Genomic DNA, 13741 nt, shown 5'->3' with positions numbered 1-13741 from the left:
GCTATTTGGGTGGAACTGAGAAATGGGAAAGGGGTAGCAACACTTATAGGGGTGTATTATAGACCGCCAAATGGGGAGCGAGAATTGGAAGAGCAAATATGTAAGGAGATTGCAGATATTAGTAGTAAGCACAAGGTAGTGATTGATAGAGGTCTTTAAAATGATGAGAGGGATAAACAGAGTTCACGTGGATAAGCTTTTCCCATTGAGAGTAGGGAAGATTCAAACAAGAGGACATGACTTCAGAATTAAGGGACAGAAGTTTAGGGGTAACATGAGGGGGAACATCTTTACTCAGAGAGTGGTAGCTGTGTGGAATGAGCTTCCAGTGGAAGTGGTGGAGGCAGGTTCAATTTTAACATTTAAAAATAAATTGGATAGGCATATGGATGGGAAAGGAATGGAGGGTTCTGCGCTCCAGAGAATAAAGACCTAACTTATTCAACCTTTCTCTGTAACTTAGTTGCTGAAACCCAGGCAACATTCGAGTAAATCTCCTTTGTACTCTCTATTTTGTTGACATCCTTCCTATAATTGGGTACCAAAATTGTACACCATACTCCAGAATTGGTCTCACCAATGCCTTGTACAATTTTAACATTACATCCCAACTTCTATACTCAATGCTCTGATGTATAAAGGCTAGCATAACAAAAGCTTTCTTTACCACCCTATCTACATGAGATTCCACCTTCAGGGAACTATGCACAGTTATTCCTAGATCCCTCTGTTCAACTGCATTCCTCAATTCGCTACCATTTACCATGTACGTCCTATTTCGATTTGTCCTGCCAAGATGTAGCACCTCACACTTATCAGCATTAAACTATCTACGATCATTACCATGCACAGCCACAGCGTAATATGCATCTTGAAGCTCTATGCTGGCCATATAGTATTTTCTTGATATTAGCTGTATAGCATTGGCAAATGTCTCCATTTTAAAATGTTTATACTGTACAAAAGGGTTAAGACTTGTCAGATCTAGAATAATTCTACATCCACCATCCTTTTTTGCTCTTGGAAAAATACTTGACACAAATTGGTGTCGGTGAACTGACTTCTCAATCACCCCTTTTTTACACAATATTTCAAGTTCTGCCTGAATCTCCATATTCTCTTCTTTTGTGAAAATACGTGTCCTGCTTGAAATATGCTGGGTGGGAGGATCAAAATATGGGTAGAATTCAATTCTAAACCCCACAATACTGCACAGTATAAATGTATCAGATATATATTTTTTTGCCATTCTTTTAGGAAGAATTGTAATCTTCCTCCAACTTGTAAGTGTGAGACATTTTTATCTTATTTATTTATTTACTTATTTATTTATTAGAAGTAGACATATTATAAAATGTAGTTACATATTATAGTAAAAAAAACTTTTCATATACATCAGTCATAATAACCATATAACAATTTACAGCACGGAAACAGGCCATCTCGACCCCTCTAGTCCGTGCCGAACACATAATCTCCCCTAGTCCCATATACCTGCGCTCAGACCATAACCCTCCATTCCTTTCCCATCCATATAACTATCCAATTTATTTTTAAATGATAAAAACGAACCTGCCTCCACCACCTTCACTGGAAGCTCATTCCACACAGCTACCACTCTCTGAGTAAAGAAGTTCCCCCTCATGTTACCCCTAAACTTCAGTCCCTTAATTCTCAAGTCATGTCCCCTTGTTTGAATCTTCCCTACTTTCAGTGGGAAAAGCTTTTCCACGTCAACTCTGTCTATCCCTCTCATCATTTTAAAAACCTCTATCAAGTCCCCCCTTAACCTTCTGCGCTCCAAAGAATAAAGCCCTAACTTGTTCAACCTTTCTCTGTAACTTAGTTGCTGAAACCCAGGCAACATTCTAGTAAATCTCCTCTGTACTCTCTCTATTTTGTTGACATCCTTCCTATAATTAGGCGACCAAAATTGTACACCATACTCCAGAATTGGCCTCACCAATGCCTTGTACAATTTTAACATTACATCCCAACTTCTATACTCAATGCTCTGATTTATAAAGGCCAGCACACCAAAAGCTTTCTTTACCACCCTATCTACATGAGATTCCACTTTCATGGAACTGTGCACAGTTATTCCCAGATCCCTCTGTTCACCTACATTCTTCAATTCCCTACCATTTACCATGTACGTCCTATTTTGATTTGTCCTGCCAAGATGTAGCACCTCACACTTATCAGCATTAAACTCCATCTGCCATCTTTCAGCCCACTCTTCCAACTGGCATAAATCTCTCTGTAGACTTTGAAACTCTTCTTCATTACCCGCAACCCCACCTATCTTAGTATCATCTGCATACTTACTAATCCAATTTACCACACCATCGTCCAGATCATTGATGTACATGACAAACAACAGTGGACCCAACACAGATCCCTGTGGCACCCCACTCGTCACTGGCCTCCAACCTGACAAACAACCATCCACCATTACTCTCTGGCATCTCCCATTCAGCCACTGTTGAATCCATCTTGCTACTCCACCATTAATACCCAACCATTGAACCTTCTTAACCAACCTTCCATGAGGAACCTTGTCAAAGGCCTTACTGAAGTCCATATACACAACATCCACTGCTTTACCCTCATCAATTTCCCGAGTAACATCTTCAAAAAATTCAAGAAGATTAGTTAAACATGACCTTCCAGGCACAAATCCATGTTGACTGCTCCTAATCAGACCCTGTTTATCCAGATGCTTATATATATTATCTCTAAGTATTCTTTCCATTAATTTGCCCACCACTGACGTCAAACTAATAGGTCTATAATTGCTAGGTTTACTCTTAGACCCCTTTTTAAACAATGGAACAACATGCGCAGTACGCCAATCCTCCGGCACTATTCCCGTTTCTAATGACATTTGAAATATTTCTGCCATAGCCCCTGCTATTTCTACACTAACTTCCCTCAATGTCCTAGGGAATATCCTGTCCGGACCTGGAGACTTACCACTTTTATATTTCTCAAAAGTGTCAGTACTTCCTCTTCTTTGATCCTCATAGTTTCCATAGCTACTCTACTTGTTTCCCTTACCTCACATAATTCAATATCCTTCTCCTTGGTGAATACCGAAGAAAAGAAACTGTTCAATATCTCCCCCATCTCTTTTGGCTCTGCAGATAGTTGGCCACTCTGACTCTCTAATGGACCAATTTTATCCCTCGTTATCCTTTTGCTATTAATATAGCGGTAGAAACCCTTCGGATTTACTTTTACCTTACTTGCCAAAGCAACCTCATATCTTCTTTTAGCTTTTCTAATTTCTTTCTTAAGATTCTTTTTACATTCTTTATACTCCTCAAGCACCTCATTTACTCCATGCTGCCTATAACTATTGTAGATATCCCTCTTTTTCCGAACCAAGTGTCCAATTTCCCTTGAAAACCATGGCTCTTTACAATTTTTACGATTTCCTGATTTCCATACATTATTAAAATTTTCCATTATCAATTACTTCTGCTTCTATTGTTTTTATTTTTTATAGAAAGAGGGAGAAAGAGAGGGTAGAAAGTTACAAAAAAAAACAACAAAAAAAACACAACAAAAAAACAAGGGTGGAATGGGTTACCTGTAATACGTCAATGGAGATAGGTTCGTAGGTTATAAAGTATAGCTTTTCATCTGATCCTGAGTTCAAGTTTCAGTTGGGTCCTCGTGCTGTGCCAATCTATCCCTTCAGATAGTTAATGAATGGAGCCCAAATTTTATGGAAAATATCTTGTTTGTCCATTAAGACAAGTCTAATTCTTTCTAAGTATAGGGTCTCCGACATTTCCGTAATCCACATTTTAATTGTGGGGGTTGTAGGGCCTTTCCAAAATTTTAATATTAATTTTTTCCCGGTTATTATACTGTAGTTGAGGAAATTTCTTTGGTTTGTTGTGAGTGTTAAGCTTTGTTCTGATACTCCAAGTATTATTAATTTTGTGTCTGGGTCCAGTTTTGTATTAATAACTTCTGAAATTATTTCAAAAATATCAGTCCAAAAATGTTTAAGTTTTATACAGTTTGCAAACGTATGTGTTAAATTAGCCTCTAGATGTAGACATTTATCAAAAATAGGAGATTTGTGGGAAGATTCTATTTAGTTTTATTTTAGTGTAGTCTATGTAAGACCTTGAATTGTATTAAAGTATGTCTGGCATTTAATGAACATTGATGTATTTGTTGTAAACTTTCGTCCCACATATCTTTCGTGATAGGGTGACCTATTTCATTTTCCCATTTGTATCTATATGGTTCGGTCGGTGGTACCTCGTTTAGTAGGGTGTTATAAATATAAGCTATTAGTTTTTCAGTATTAGGATGCTTGTTCAAACATTCATCAAGAATTTCTGATTCCCTATTCCTGTAGACTTGTGTATTAGATTTAACATAATCTCTAATTTGTAGATATCTGAAGAAATTATTTGAGTGCAGTCCATAATTCTGTTGTAACTCTTGAAATGAAAGAAAAGTACCTTTCCCATAAAGATGTCCTATATTTTTGATTCCATAATTTTTCCATTGTGTGAAACCTTTGTCCATAAAGGATGATTTGAAAAAAGGATTATTTACAATGGGAAGGCAGAGTGGTATATTATTCAATTTTAAATCTTTTTTTATTTGTTTCCAAATTCGTATTCCACTATGTATTATGGGGTTTTCTTTATAGGTTTTTTTGTGCAGTTTTGTGGGGGCAAATATGATCGATCCAATTTCAAAAGGTAGACAGTCTTCCTTTTCCATCATTAACCAATCTGGTTGTTGATCCATTTCTTCCAGCCAGAAATTCATGTTTTTAATATGGACTGCCCAAAAATAAAATAAGAAATTTGGCAAAGCCAAACCTCCATTTATCTTTGACTTACATAAATGTTTTTTACTTATTCTATGATTCTTATAATCCCAGACAAAACTTGTAACGATGGAGTCGACTTTTTAAAAAAAAGTTTTTGGGATATATATCGGAATTAATTGAAGTAGGTACAGCAGTTGTGGTAAAAAAATCATTTTTTTGGCATCAATTCTCCCAAGCATAGAAATGGGGAGTGTTTTCCAGTATTGAATATTCTTATGTAGTTTATTCAGTAAGGGTGGGAAATTTAGTTTAAATAAAGAGGTCTATGTCTTAGTTACATAGATTCCTAAGTATTTAAATTTATCTTTAACTATTTTAAAAGGGGATTGTTGTATTGTATGTAAATTGAATTTTGTTATTGGCATGAATTCGCTTTTATTCCAATTAATTCTATATCCCGAAAACTGACCAAATTAAGTTATAAGATTTAATAGGTTTGGAATACTAGTTTCTAATTTTGTAATATATATTAGTACATCATCTGCATACAAGGAGATTTTATTCCTTGTGTCTCTAGTATTGTATCCAAATATTCCTGCATGGTTTCTAACGCTTTCTGCTAGGGGTCCGATTGCAAGAGCAAATAATAGTGGGGATAGTGAGCATCCTTGTCTACAGCCTCTAGAGAGATTAAATTTAGTTGATAACATTTTGTTTGTTAATATTCTAGCTGTTGGATTAGAATATAACAATTTAACCCATGTACAGTACTTCTCTCCTAGTTGAAAATTTCCATCACCGAAAATAAATATGGCCATTCTACCTGGTCAAATGCTTTTTCAGCATCTAACGAGATAATTGCTAGCTCTGCGTTAGGGATTCTATTAGAGTATATAATATTAAATAATCTTCTCAGATTATAAAATGAATACCGTTTGGGGATAAACCCTGTTTGGTCGGGATGTATTAATTTGCTGATCACTAAGCTCAATCTATTAGATAGAATTTTAGTTAATATTTTCTGATCAGTATTTAAGAGGGCTATAGCTCTGTATGAACCTGGGTCTTCAAGATCCTTGTCCGTTTTTGGTATGAGTATGATTGTAGATTCATTTAGAGTTTCTGGGAGTTTCTGTTGAGTATATGCGTATTTGTACTTTGTCTGTAGGCGTGGGGAAAGCAAATCATAATTTTTTTAATAAAATTCAGAATTTTGACCATCGGGTCCTGCAGACTTTCCGTTTTTTATAGATTTGATTGACTCTTCGATGTCTTTTATCGTAATTTCAGCCCCTAGCAATTCTCTCTCTTTCTGATCTAGTTTTTATTTTTTTTTTATATTTTATTTTATCAGAAGCACAATCATATGGCACCAAAGTGCCTAATATATATTGCATAATATATTTTATGTACAGCTTTTTATTTTTTTTGTTATATTAAAGAAAGATTAGAATAAGAAAAATAAATTAGATAGTAAAGTTGGATACTGAGTTGGATGATCAGCCATGATCATATTGAATGGCGGTGCAGGCTCGAAGGGCCGAATGGCCTACTCCTGCACCTAATTTCTATGTTTCTATGTAAAGGATAGAAAAGCGTGAGATATATAGTGTGTGAAGATAAAGAAGAAAGACAAATGAGTGAAGAAAGTTGAGGAAAAGAAATAGAAAAAAGAGAATAAGACATAAAGAAAGGAAAAAAAAAAAAAAAAGATAATTGTTTATAATCTTGACCAACCCTCGTCCAATCCTGAAACATTTAGTTTTTACAATTGTGTTGCACCATATGATTCCAAGAAGACGACAAATGGAGGATGATTTAAATGGCCATTAATTTACGGGAATTAAACACTAAATTCCTTCCATTTGGCCTATAAATTCATGACAATGAGATTTTAAAATCATGTTATATTGTGAATTATTGTGTGAATGTTATTTGGACACTTAGGCTATTTAAAAATGTTAACCTTTTCTTAAGAAATGGATAGATGTTTAGATCTAGTAATTGAATTTTGTAATTAGCTACAATTAGGTAACTAATTATATGCTTTAATTTCAGGTCAACCAAGTAAGATTGTTTCATATTTGTTTCAGAATGCTTCAATCTATAATAACTGAAAATTTCATTCAGTTCTCTTAATTTTTGAGAAAGTTAATAGGGAACAAGATGCTAATTTCAGAGTATGAAAATGGCCATAACTGTTTTAATACTGAAGATATGAAAGTGAATTAGGTGTCAAATTAAACTTCTTTTTATGCTTTATCTGATGGGATAAATTGCAGACTTGATTTTTTAAATCTCAAAATTTTGTAACATTGCTAGGCATAGGTGACAAGCAATAAAAAGCACTAGTGCCTTGAGTATAGGGAGGTTTCACGGCAGTCGGGTCACGACCCATACTGTTGCTACGCTACTCCAAATGGAGTACACGCGTTGAACTGCAGGTAAGCACTTACCATTGTTTCCAGCGTAGCGGGCCCGTTAAAACCCGCCGATATTGTCCATTTTTGCGCTGTAAATAATTATGGAAATCGGGATAAGCGTGTGAGACATTTAACCTACTTCAGAATTCCAAAAGTGAGGAGAAATGACGGTAGATAGAAGCGAGAGAGACATTTACTATGTCTTTTACAGGACCTGACCCATATAACCATATAACCATATAACAATTACAGCACGGAAACAGGCCATCTCGACCCCTCTAGTCCGTGCCGAACACATAGTCTCCCCTAGTCCCATATACCTGCGCTCAGACCATAACCCTCCATTCCTTTCCCATCCATATAACTATCCAATTTATTTTTAAATGATAAAAACGAACCTGCCTCCACCACCTTCACTGGAAGCTCATTCCACACAGCTACCACTCTCTGAGTAAAGAAGTTCCCCCTCATGTTACCCCTAAACTTCAGTCCCTTAATTCTCAAGTCATGTCCCCTTGTTTGAATCTTCCCTACTCTCAGTGGGAAAAGCTTTTCCACGTCAACTCTGTCTATCCCTCTCATCATTTTAAAAACCTCTATCAAGTCCCCCCTTAACCTTCTGCGCTCCAAAGAATAAAGCCCTAACTTGTTCAACCTTTCTCTGTAACTTAGTTGCTGAAACCCAGGCAACATTCTAGTAAATCTCCTCTGTACTCTCTCTATTTTGTTGACAGCCTTCCTATAATTAGGCGACCAAAATTGTACACCATACTCCAGAATTGGCCTCACCAATGCCTTGTACAATTTTAACATTACATCCCAACTTCTATACTCAATAGGTACCTCTGGGTGTGCCGCTGGCAATTGTTGGGAATACTGTAACCTCCACGTGTCCCAGGAGCAGTGCGCCAATAACGCACATATGGGAAAGACCGACTTGTTCCTTCACCGGCCCCAGTCATCACACGTCGGTGGGGAAATTGCCTTCTCATTAATCTGCCAAGCACCGGTGGTTTCATCATCCCCACGGTTTTTCCTTCTTCATTCAGGTCTTTTACCCTTTTGGCTAGATTCTCACCAAAAAGCAGATTAGGCAATTGAATATTGGATGGTTTACAGAGCCCCACAAACTTAGGATGTATGTTAGGTCTTACAGCACTTTTACGAATACAGTTTATTTCAAAGTGCGCACTACACATAAGTGCCAAGGCATCCTGTTGTGATGCAGACACATGTTCCTCATCCAAGCCTCTTGTGAAAGCCGTAATGCCTGACCCCAGTAATTTCAACACCCGCTGTAATTTATTTTCTTGTGCGCGTACTGCAATGCCCAAATAGCCCCATATTACATTATTCACTGCTGGGACTGCTAGCAGTGCACAATTCTGCGGGGTTTCATATTTTTTAACAGTCTCATCCATGGTCAGTTCCTGGAGGGTGGGAGAGCAAATAATTTATTGTCATTGCTAATTCATCTCCCAATGGTTCCCCTGTTAGTCTGGGAACAGCAAATATTTGTGCCAGCCTGGTATTTTAGGCTCTGTTATTGGGGTCTGGTCCTCATACAATTCATCATCTGAATCTTGTTGCCCCATAAAATATTCCTCCTCTTGGTGGGGGCGCTCTGGCATCCGTTTCAGGTGTTTCTAGCACTGGCTCTCCCGTAGGCCAACGCTTCAGGCACTGCTGGCACTGGCTCTCCTGTAGGCCAACGCTGACCCAGACTTTTTCCAGGTATTCCCTGCCCTGGCTTTCCCGTAGGCCAACACGGGCTATACTCTTCCAGCAGTGAGTCTTGATATATCATTTTCCCCATCAGGAATTCTACGTTTCGACCCGAGTGGACATCATGTCTGTCTGAGGCGGGATAACCTCCGGGTCTGACTCCTCAGAGTCTACTGGCCGAACAGATTTTTTCTTGGCCTTGCACCCTACAGGTGCTGTAACGGTACTCTGAGTTATCGCTTCTGTAATCGCTGGCTTTGCTGCCACCGACTCTTTAATCGGGCGCCCGCTACTCACAGACCCGCGGTCTTCTCAAGTTTTACCTGCGGTACGCCTCCCCTTGCCTTTACGCACTTTCTCCATTGTTAAACTTGTCTGGCACTCAGCACAAGTCTCCCGGCAGAAAGCGACCAGAAAGCGAAACCTTCAGGTTTTTTACTCACCGCTTGGAGGGGCTTTGCTCCTCACAACCGGTCGCTACCGCTATGACGCGTGTGCGGCTGTACGGGGTCTTCTTCACGTAGTCACTCACGTGACTCCGAAGTAAAATCTAACATTGGTAGCCCAAAAATTGCAGTAATAGGTTGTAAATCTATACATAAGACTACAGAAATAGTATCAATTTCTTTCCAATATTTTTCCAAAAGAGGGCAGGACCAAAACATATGGGTCAGTGAGGCCACTTCAGAGTTACACCTGTCACAGGTAGGATTTATATGACCATATAAACGAGCTAACTTATCTATAGACATATGAGCTCTGTGAACCACCTTGAATTGTATCAAAACGTGTCTTGCACACATTGAAGAGGTATTAACTAATTGAAGAATCCTCTCCCATTTCTCTATAGATAAAGAAATTTGGAGTTCTCTTTCCCAGTCATTCTTAATTTTATCAAATGTATCTATTTGTAATTTCAAAATCAACTCATAGTCGTTATTAATCCTTTCTGATAAGGGTTCAACTGTAAAAAAAAATTCCAAAATTTCAGATTGATGTGGTAGCGGAAAAAGGGGTAGAGCAGCCTTCAAAAAATGTCTACCCTCTAAAAACCCTCTAAAAACAAGTCACGAAAAGCTACTAATCCCTTCCTCTTCCATAACAAAAAGACTTTATCAGGACTAGATGGTTGGAAGAGAAAATTGGATAAAATAAAGACTCGATAAGAAAAAATCATTTAGTCCAAAAAACGTACGAAATTGAAACCATACTCTGAACGTATGTCTTATTATTGGGTTAGTCGTATATTTATTCAATCTCGTAATTGTAAAAGGTAACGAGGCCCCTAGAATAGAAGCCAATGATAACCCTTGTAAGGAATCACGTTCTAGGTTTATCCATCCTGGGCATTGGCTATATCTTCTAAACCTTTTGTCCAAAATGTTAAATAATGAACATTGACTGCCCAATAGTAGAGTCTAAGGTTTGTCAATGCCAAACCACCATCTTTTTTTGATTTCTGTATTTTTTTATCTAGTCTGGGATTTTTATTCTGCCATATATATGAAAAAAATTTGGAGTCTATAATATCGAAGAAAGATTTGGCAATAAAAATTGGTATCATAACCATATAACCATATAACAATTACAGCACGGAAACAGGCCATCTCGGCCCTACAAGTCCGCGCCGAACAATTTTTTTCCCTTAGTCCCACCTGCCTGCACTCATACCATAACCCTCCATTCCCTTCTCATCCATATGCCTATCCAATTTATTCTTAAATGATACCAACAAACCTGCCGCCACCACTTCCACTGGAAGCTCATTCCACACCGCTACCACTCTCTGAGTAAAGAAGTTCCCCCTCATGTTACCCCTAAACTTCTGTCCCTTAATTCTGAAGTCATGTCCTCTTGTTTGAATCTTCCCTATTCTCAAAGGGAAAAGCTTGATCACATCAACTCTGTCTATCCCTCTCATCATCTTAAAGACCTCTATCAAGTCCCCCCTTAACCTTCTGCGCTCCAGAGAATAAAGACCTAACTTATTCAACCTATCTCTGTAACTTAGTTGTTGAAACCCAGGCAACATTCTAGTAAATCTCCTCTGTACTCTCTCTATTTTGTTGACATCCTTCCTATAATTGGGCGACCAAAATTGTACACCATACTCCAGATTTGGTCTCACCAATGCCTTGTACAATTTTAACATTACATCCCAGCTACTATACTCAATGCTCTGATTTATAAAGGCTAGCATACCAAAAGCTTTCTTTACCACCCTATCTATATGAGATTCCACCTTCAAGGAACTATGCATGGTTATTTCCAGATCCCTCTGTTCAACTGTATTCTTCAATTCCCTACCATTTATCATGTACGTCCTATTTTGATTTGTCCTGCCAAGGTGTAACACCTCACATTTATCAGCATTAAACTCCATCTGCCATCTTTCAGCCCATTTTTCCAAATGGCCTAAATCACTCTGTAGACTTTGGAAATCCTCTTCATTATCCACAACACCCCCTATCTTGGTATCATCTGCATACTTACTAATCCAATTTACCACCCCTTCATCCAGATCATTGATGTACATGACAAACAACAAAGGACCCAACACAGATCCCTGAGGCACCCCACTAGTCACCTGCCTCCAACCTGACAAACAGCCATCCACCATTACCCTCTGGCTTCTCCCATTCAGCCACTGCTGAATCCATCTTGCTATTCCTGCATTTATGCCCAACAGTTTAACCTTCTTAACCAACCTTCCATGAGGAACCTTGTCAAAGGCCTTACTAAAGTCCATATAGACAACATCCACTGCTTTACCCTCGTCAATTTCCCTAGTAACCTCTTCAAAAAATTCAAGAAGATTAGTCAAACATGACCTTCCAGGCACAAATCCATGTTGACTGTTCCTAATCAGACCCTGTTTATCCAGATGCTTATATATATTATCTTTAAGTATCTTTTCCATTAATTTGCCCACCACTGAAGTCAAACTAACAGGTCTATAATTGCTAGGTTTACTCTTAGAACCCTTTTTAAACAATGGAACAACATGCGCAGTACGCCAATCCTCGGGGACTATTCCCGTTTCTAATGACATTTGAAATATTTCTGTCATAGCCCCGGCTATTTCTACACTAACTTCCCTCAATGTCCTAGGGAATATCCTGTCAATACCTGGAGACTTATCCACTTTTATATTTTTCAAAAGTGTCAGTACTTCTTTTACTTTGAAACTCACAGTATCCATAACTACTCTACTCGTTTCCCTTACCTCACATAATTCAATATCCTTCTCCTTGGTGAATACCGAAGAAAAGACATTGTTCAATATCTCCCCCATCTCTTTTGGCTCTGCAGATAGCTGCCCACTCTGTTTCTCCAATGGACCAATTTTATCCCTCGTTATCCTTTTGCTATTAATATAGCTGTAGACACCCTTTGGATTTACTTTCACCTTACTTGCCAAAGCAACCTCATATCTTCTTTTAGCTTTTCTAATTTCTTTCTTAAGATTCTTTTTACATTCCTTATACTCCATAAGCATCTGAAATAAATACAGAAATTAAGGTAAAATTTACATTTTAATAGCATTGATTTGGTATTTAGTAAACTGATGTTTAATATGGTCAATTAAAGGCATAAAATTAGCTTTAAATAAATCCTTGTGTTTCTTGGTGATCTTAATACCTAAATAAGTAAAACTTTCGGTAGTCAATCTAAATGGAAACTGTCCCTAAATCGAAACAAGATTATTTAATGGAAAAAGCTCACTCTTACTAAGATTTAGTTTATAACCAGAAAAACGATTAAATTGATTAAGTAATGCTACTATTGCCGGAATAGATTTCTCAGGGTTAGAAATAAATAACAACAGATCATCTGCATAAAGAGATAGCTTATGTATCTTATTCCCGCAGACCAAAAATATTAGGGGATTCCCTAATAGCAGTGGCTAAAGGTTCCAAAGCAATATCAAATAGTAAAGGACTAAAGGGACAGCCCTGTCTAGTGCCTCAAACGAGCATGAAAAAAGGGGATCTCTGATTATTAGTAAATACAGAAGCCTGAGGTGTAAGATATATCAGCTTGATCCAAGAGATAAATTTTGGACCAATCTTAAATTTTTCAAGTGTATTGAATAAGTATTACCATACTACTCTATCAAACGCTTTCTCGGCATCGAGTGAGATGACACATTCTGGGGTTTTATTAGATGCTGTATATACAATATTCATTAATCTCCTAACATTAAAGTACGAGTAACGATTTTTAATAAAACCTGTCTGATCTTCAGAGATAATTTGCGGTAAAATATTTTCCAATCTCATAGCTAATATTTTGGAAAGAATTTTGGAATCTACATTTAACAGTGATATAGGTCTATATGATGTCACTTCAATAGGGTCTTTATCTTTTTTTAAGAATTAAAGAAATAGAAGCTTCATAAAAAGATTGTGGTAATCTATTCCTTAAAAAGGCTTCTTTAAATACCTTGCATAGCCATGGAGACAATAAATTTGAAAAATACTATTGTAAACCCATCTAAACTGGGAGCTTTACCAGAATTCATTGAAAAAATTGCTTTCTGTATTTCTTCTTCCGTGATGGGTTCATCTAACAACAGAGACTCGTTATATGGTAAATTTAGTAAGTTCAGTTTCTTTAAAAACTCATGCATTATATTGGAATCAGTAGGAAAATCTGATTGGTATCGGGAGGTATAAAATTCCTGAAAGGATTTATTAATTTAGTCATGTTCTACAGTTACTGTACCATCCCGTTTACTCACTTTAGTAATCTGATGCTTGGCCGACACTGCTTTCAATTGATT

The 13741-nt window shown here is 37.4% G+C and overlaps 1 long non-coding RNA gene across 1 annotated transcript; it reads left to right on the top strand.

Annotated features, from left to right (window-relative positions):
• The first annotated feature begins 6349 nt into the window (after positions 1–6349).
• Positions 6350–13211, top strand: LOC116971037. Its single transcript, XR_004411392.1, has 3 exons — positions 6350–6387; positions 8366–8372; positions 12996–13211. It is a non-coding gene; the product is annotated as an uncharacterized LOC116971037 (long non-coding RNA).
• The last annotated feature ends 530 nt before the right edge of the window (positions 13212–13741 follow it).

Source organism: Amblyraja radiata, chromosome 1, assembly GCF_010909765.2.
Source record: "Amblyraja radiata isolate CabotCenter1 chromosome 1, sAmbRad1.1.pri, whole genome shotgun sequence".
NCBI lineage: Eukaryota > Metazoa > Chordata > Chondrichthyes > Rajiformes > Rajidae > Amblyraja > Amblyraja radiata.
Note: the sequence above shows the minus strand (reverse complement) of the source record. Positions and strands in the feature narration are given on the sequence as shown.